The following is a 6,866-nucleotide window of genomic DNA, read 5'->3' on the forward strand; positions in this document are numbered from 1 at the left end:
GACAACCATGTTGCTTTAGCAGCAAAATTACAAAATCTACTGTTTTAGTGGTCTGGAATTGTAAAATACTGCTTGTGTCACAAGGAAGATAACAGTGAAATAACGTAGAGTTCTGAGGTTTCTTAGGATATGTTGCATTTGACACTGAATTGTAAATTCCTAGCCACTGCAGTAGCTTTTCAAAGAAGTTTAATTTTTCACACATTAAAAAAAAAAAAAAAAGATGCATTTTGATGTCAAAGTAGAATGCTTGAGGCCTTACTGTGTTGTTGCAGTGCCTGATGCAGGAAATTGTCTTGAATTTTATTTTAATATCTAAAATTAGGTTCTAGGCACAGTATGGAGGCAACAGATAAACACTGTTGCTACAGAGTTTTTAAGATATCCATGAGAACTTTTTTTTTTTTTGCCTGCTCCATGTCCACGATAAAAGGCTGGCATTGTTATTTATGTTATTTATATGTTTTCATGGGACATCTGAGTCATTATGATGTGGATTATTATGCTTCCTTGGTATTTTAAAAATACAAAACTGACAAAGAATCAGGAAAATATTAGGAAGATGACAAAATCCTGTTGCAGCTGGTGGCATGCTTATTCCTTATCATCACAGGGAGACATTTAAATTGAACAGTTAGTTTCTTTGGTATAACATTTATGCAGTTATGATATATGCTAAAAGCTATTTGAAGTAAAACTGAGTAACACCAGTATTGCATTAAAAGGGAAACTATTCTGTCTCCATGTAGTTGTCTGAACTTATATGTAATGCAAATGATATACACGATATCTAACAGTACAGAAGCTGGGAAGGAAAGAAACTGTACTAGGTGAGACTGGATGCCAAATACTAGGAGATTTTTTCTTTTTTTAACATTAATTTTTGGTGAAGCAACATCAAATCACATGCCATTTATAAATAACTGATGCAAGACCATGTAATATGCCGTTATATCAAGGCACATATTTGCTTTGGCTGTAATGTCTGAGTGAAGTACTTTTGCTTTGGCTGTAAAGATGACATCAGTCATAAATAATTGTCATGGAAAGTTACTGGTCTGAGCACAAATCTCCTCACTCATCCTCACTCTCATGATAATAATGTAACTGGCAATACTCAGCCATGTGGGAGAATTCCTGCTCAAGGGGGAGGAATTTTGTACAGGCAGCACATTAAGAGGGTTAACAGGACAAGAAGTTTCCAGATGCTTTAAATTAAACCAAGTGGTTATTCCTAACCATAAATGTTTAACTCCAGTCTCTCAGCGAATCACTTACTTTCAAAATAGATATTTATTTTCAAACAAAACCAGTTGCCTTGTGAAACTGTTGGTTGGTTAGGGGGAAAAAAAAATGACCTAATGCTTCTGAATAAAATATCTGATCTCTTGTTGCCAAGGCTGAGTCACTTCCTGTTACAATAACAAGACTGTCATCAGCAAACTTCAGTTTGCCAGTGTATGCATGGCTTTATTTGTCCATGTTGTTAGAAAGTTAGTGTTGAAAAACATACCGTACTAAATTTGGAGACACAGCGTTGTAGTAGCGTGTTAGTGCTGGATCTCAGTTTCTCTTATTCTTGATGGTATGATCTGTTGATGCAACATGATCATATCCACCCAGCTGTGTAGAGTTATGCTGTAATTCTATCAAGGGATTCTGGATCCAGCATAATGCATTAGTATCAGCGTGGCTTTCTCAACTGGAATTTTCAGGATCATAGTCAGCTGTTTCTTATTTACAGGAATAAGATTTGAAAAACATCCGGAAGTTCATTCCTTTTGTCACCTAGCAGATATCCTCTAGTGTTTTCTCAACTGTGGTGGCTCTTAAAGTGGTGTTTCAGTCAACTCCCGAGCCATTCAACCTGCTGGGGTTTCAGTCATCCTGCTGTGTTCAGGCAGGGCTGGCATGGGGCAGAGGTGTGCTTTTACACAACAGGTGTGAAATCCCCGGGCAAAGTAAGATGACAAAAACCCCTTTCTTCTGTTAGAGCAGCTAGAAAATAAAAGCTCAATCCAGTGTTCACTTTCAGTATTAGTCTTGTATCCCCTCCTTTTTCCCCCCCCTCCCCCACCCCTCCCCCCCCCAAGTCTGAAGTGTTGCTATCTGGGAGTGGTGTCTGGTATGCGGGTGCTCAGGATGACCGTCAGATCTGTACGTGAATCCTAACCCTGACTCATGCTCTGTGACTCACCCTGAGCCTATGGATAAGAATTGGGGGGGGAGGGGGATGGGGAGTGGCTTAAACCTCCTTTCAGGAGGTTTTTTTTTTTTTTTTCTTACAAATCAAATAAGCCTCGAAATTAAGAGGTAAATGAATACTTAACCTGCACTTTTTTTTATTATTATTTTTTTTTGTGTGCCTGCATTTCACCCGCGAGAAGGAGAAACGATAAAACTTGTAAATTCACTGGGTATGCACAGATGTGCAGTGCTATGTACACAGAGATCTCTCATCCTTTTGGGTAAACAAAAGTCTGGTCTGCCTGGGTTCTGGTTTTAACTCTGTTTACTGTGATTAATATCCTTCCTGCAGGATCATTTATGCTAGTTCTTCCCAAGAGCCATGTGGTGGGTAGTCCTGGACACCTGGCATCTCTTATGCCTCAGTTCTTCAACCACATCCAGAGGAGTCCAAACAAACGAAAATATCTGAGAGCAGCTGCTCAGAAGAGGAGGGCATCATGCTGATTTGCAGTGTGTCAATTTGGGCATCCTTTTCTGCCACTCCAACTTTCAAAATCAAATTGTTATAATCAAGATGCAGAACAAGGATCCTACTAGGGGGCCAACCAAGCTTAATCTGCAGTTTTCTTCTTTTTTTTTTTTTTTTTTTTTTTTTTTACCAAAATAAATAAATAAATAAATAGATAGGAAGAAAAAGAAAAGAAAACCAATTCCTTTTTCTCTTTCTTACTAGCTTAAACAGCAAAACAGAAAACACAAGTTGACATGTTTAAGTTTTGAAGATAAGTTGCTATGCTCTGTTCTCTGATAAACAGAAGCATTATTGTGCTGTCCTGGATAAAGTCACTGATTATACTGTTTGGGCCATGAAAGCAAAATGTGTTGCAAGCATTTGGGTGTCTGTAATGAAGCAGTTGTAAATGCTGTGGTTGGTGTCTAAGCAGCTGTTGAGGTCACTGTCAGAATTTCACCATTGCAAAGGAGCTATCGTGAGTTATTCCATTGTTTCAGGATGGAAAAGAACAGTTGTTTGTATATGTTTTGGTTTTTTTTTTTTTCTAAAACAGAACAAATGTTGGCTGTTAACTGCGTTTACAGTGTTCCAGGCTATATCAGTGGAAAAGATTTGTATTTGTCTGAAATATCCCTTGTCTTCAGTGTAATGTGTCAGACGCTGAGAGTATCACTGTTGCCTAAAGCTTCATTTTTCAGGAGGTTTTGCTGCTGCGTACCCTGAACATTAATTCTGCTGTGGGCAACTTTCCCTGTACATGCACTGATTCATTCCCAGAATATATTTGTGAATAAAATCGAGCCCTAAATTTGGATACTAAGAATCTCATGCATTTTTTAAGAACACATATCATTTTAATATTGGAATCAGCCTCTTAGGTCTGTCTTACAGCTTGTCATGGATAACTTTTGATTACTGAAGTGAGGACAGTACAGAGTTTTGCCACTAGCAAATTACATCAAAGGCAACAGGTCAGCCTGAAAATCCTAATCCTTGTGGGTGAAACTATGGTGTAAGACCTTTGGCACTCAAACCTCCTGCCTTGATCTATTTCAGGGAACGGTGAGTTCTCAGTTACAGGGAGTGGGAAGATGATGTCATTGAAAAGCTATTGCCCTGCTTTGATATTAGTAAATGTGCTCAAAGTTCTCTGGGGACCTCTAAGGACTGGAAAAAAAAAACAAACCTCACTACTATAGTTGCTGTGGGATAGAGGTAGTTTTTCTCTCTTTTTCTAAAAATTTCTTTACTGGTGTTTTTAGCTAGAATGTAAGTGATGGGCATGTTGGAAAATAACTCTGTAAGCGCACTCTTGGTGGAAATGTCTTGAAACTGAAGCTGGATGCATTTTTACATCACAAATGGAAACAAAGACAGGAACAAAAAATGACAGATGTGCGTGTGTGCGTGTGAGTGTACATGTAGATGGGGGGAGACAGGATGAAACCCTTTGCAAAACAAAGAAGTAGGTGCCAATGTTGATGTTCTCAGGCATGCTTTTCACTAGTGACTCTGATAACTTATTATCAATCGAAACCTGGAGGCCCAATTCCTCCTTCTTCTTTTCAACACGTACAGCTAGAAGGCAACAGAGTGAAAGGTTCTGGCAAGATGCCCACCCTACTTCTCGGGTAAGGGTTGAGTAATGCAACACCATGACTCCTCTCACATCTTGCCCATAACACGGGGAAGTGAGTGATCGCTTAGATTTTTCATGCCTGCCAGCTCTTCTGGTCTTTGTCTTGCTTGTTCTGGTGACAGGCAGCCTCACACTACTGCTAGCCTTGTGCTGGTCTCCCAAGGTCAAACCATGCCTTGGAGACACTTGAAGTCTCATACATGTTTGTGTCTGAACTCTCCTGCTGGCTTGTGTTGTTGTAGCAGGGTCATTGTTTCTAGAATCATAGAAACATTAAGGTTGGGAAAGAATTCTGAGATCATCTAGTTCAACTGTCCACCTACCAGCAATAGTGCCCACTAAACCATGTTCCTAAGTATCACTTTTACAGGTTTCTTGAGCACTTCCAGGGACAGTGACCACCACCTCCCTGGGTAGCCTGTTCCAGTGTTTGACTACTCTTTTGGATAAGAAGTTTTTCCTATTATCCAACATGAAATCTTGATCCACAGAGCCAGAGTATGTGCCAGCCATGCCAATGGCGCCCATAAGTCTTTAAGATGCCTCCCACTTCTCCCTCTCAAAATTATGAATGCAGCTTTTTGAATTTTAGGTCCTACGTGTTGTGAGTTTTCTTTCCATCCTGAAGCACGAGTTTGGTTTGTTTATTCTGGATTGGAGTTCTCTGCAATTTTCCAAGCTGCAACGAGGATTTGAGCAGGACAGTGAGTATCATGAGACTCCTGATAATATCATGGGAGCTTACAACACCAGTGCTTGAAGGAGCTCTGCAGATTCAGCCTTTTTCTGGAAATAACATTCCAACAACATGGAAATAAACCGTTTCAAAACAATCTTGTAAAATATTTCATTTCTCTCTCTTTTTTTTTTTCTTTTTTTCTTTACATAAGATCCTCATCAGGCAATCTAAATGTGATTAAAACAGCCACATGATCACTCCCATGTCACTTGATCTGTGACATGACTCAGTAAGAGAAGGGAGGAGAAGGGAAGAAGGGAACATTTAGCTTCATGTGCAAAAGTTAAAAAATGTGATGAGGATGTTTGGAACTTATTTTTAAACTCTCCCTGGTACTCACCATCAGCTTAGTCCAACCGAGTAGCTTGAAACAAGTAATGTTTAGTAATAGCCATCAATGTACAGGAGCCGCTGGTGATGTCACCAGTGACACCTCATACCTATCACTTGCTCAGCCACAGCCTGAGACTGCTGGAGCTGTGCACCCAGTAGCACCGCGGGGCACTGAGTCAGAGGTGAAATGCCAGCACAAGGGAAGGGTTGCTGGTTTTGCTGGCTGACATACCAGTCTTGTTACGTATTTATTGTAGTTACACAGCAAGGCTACAAGATAGTCAGGGAATAAACTGCAGGAGAACTACATTGACGGGAAGAGACAGTATTCAAACATGATAAGGAGTACAGCGGTGATAAAAAGGCAGTAAAGCTCTCTGATATATGTGGTGGCTGATATGATATTGGGCATTTAGATGGGCATTTTATTTCCTTAAATGAAAAGTTTTGCTTTCTTTTCTTTTTTTCTATGCTGTGTCTTGTACCTCTGGAAATTTGCAGCTGCTCTGAGTCATAATAGCAGGATGAAAACAATGCATATGGGCAATACTTATTGAAACATAGGTCCCAGGCATGCAGCTAAGCTCATGGACATGAGCACATGCATGAACACAGTTCTTAAAGTCAAGAATATGTATCAGTGCCTGCAATAGCAGCACTTTGTTTTGATTGACTCCCACCACTTCCCAGGAATGAAATGTATTATTACTGTTGACCTAATATGGAGATAAATATTTCACCCCTTGCTCTGGGAAGCTGAAGAAACTGTCATTTTGTACTCTTCTTAAAAAAGAGAACTAGTTCTGAAAATAGAAAAATATAATATATTACATAAATTATTTGCATTTTTTTATTTTTTTTTTTAATTGTTTCTTTTAAATTGTGTAATTGTTCAATTTTTCTTAGAACTAATGTTGGGCAACCTTCACTGGTACCATTCCATGAATTAAAAAAAAAAAAAAGCAGCGATCTGTTTTGGAAAAGCCCTACAAAATGATTACATATTGCTGAAGTCTGGGAATACTAGTTTTCTTATTTCTAATTTTGAGGGAAGAAAGCTTCAATTAATTTAAAAATAAAGCTAACTATGGTTCTATATAGCAATACCAGAAAACCAACAAAGTTAGTTTTTCTGATGGATAAATTTTCTGATTTTTGGTCACCAATCATCATGTCAGATGAATTTATTAGCTTTAAATTAACTAAACATAAATGTTATGTAAGCCTCTCTTTTAATGGAATAGAATCATAGAACCATAGAATCATAAAATCACAGAATGCCTCGAGTTGGAAGGGGCCTTAAAGATCACCTAGTTCCAACCCCCTGCTGTGGACAGGATTGTCTCCCAGCAGCTCAGGCTGCCCAGGGCTCCATCCAGCCTGGCATTGAACACCTCCAGGGATGGGGCACCCACAGCTTCTCTGGGCATCTATGCCACTGCCTCACTGCT

Source organism: Meleagris gallopavo, chromosome 6 (assembly GCF_905368555.1).
Source record: "Meleagris gallopavo chromosome 6, MGAL_WU_HG_1.1, whole genome shotgun sequence".
Taxonomy (NCBI): Eukaryota; Metazoa; Chordata; class Aves; order Galliformes; family Phasianidae; genus Meleagris; species Meleagris gallopavo.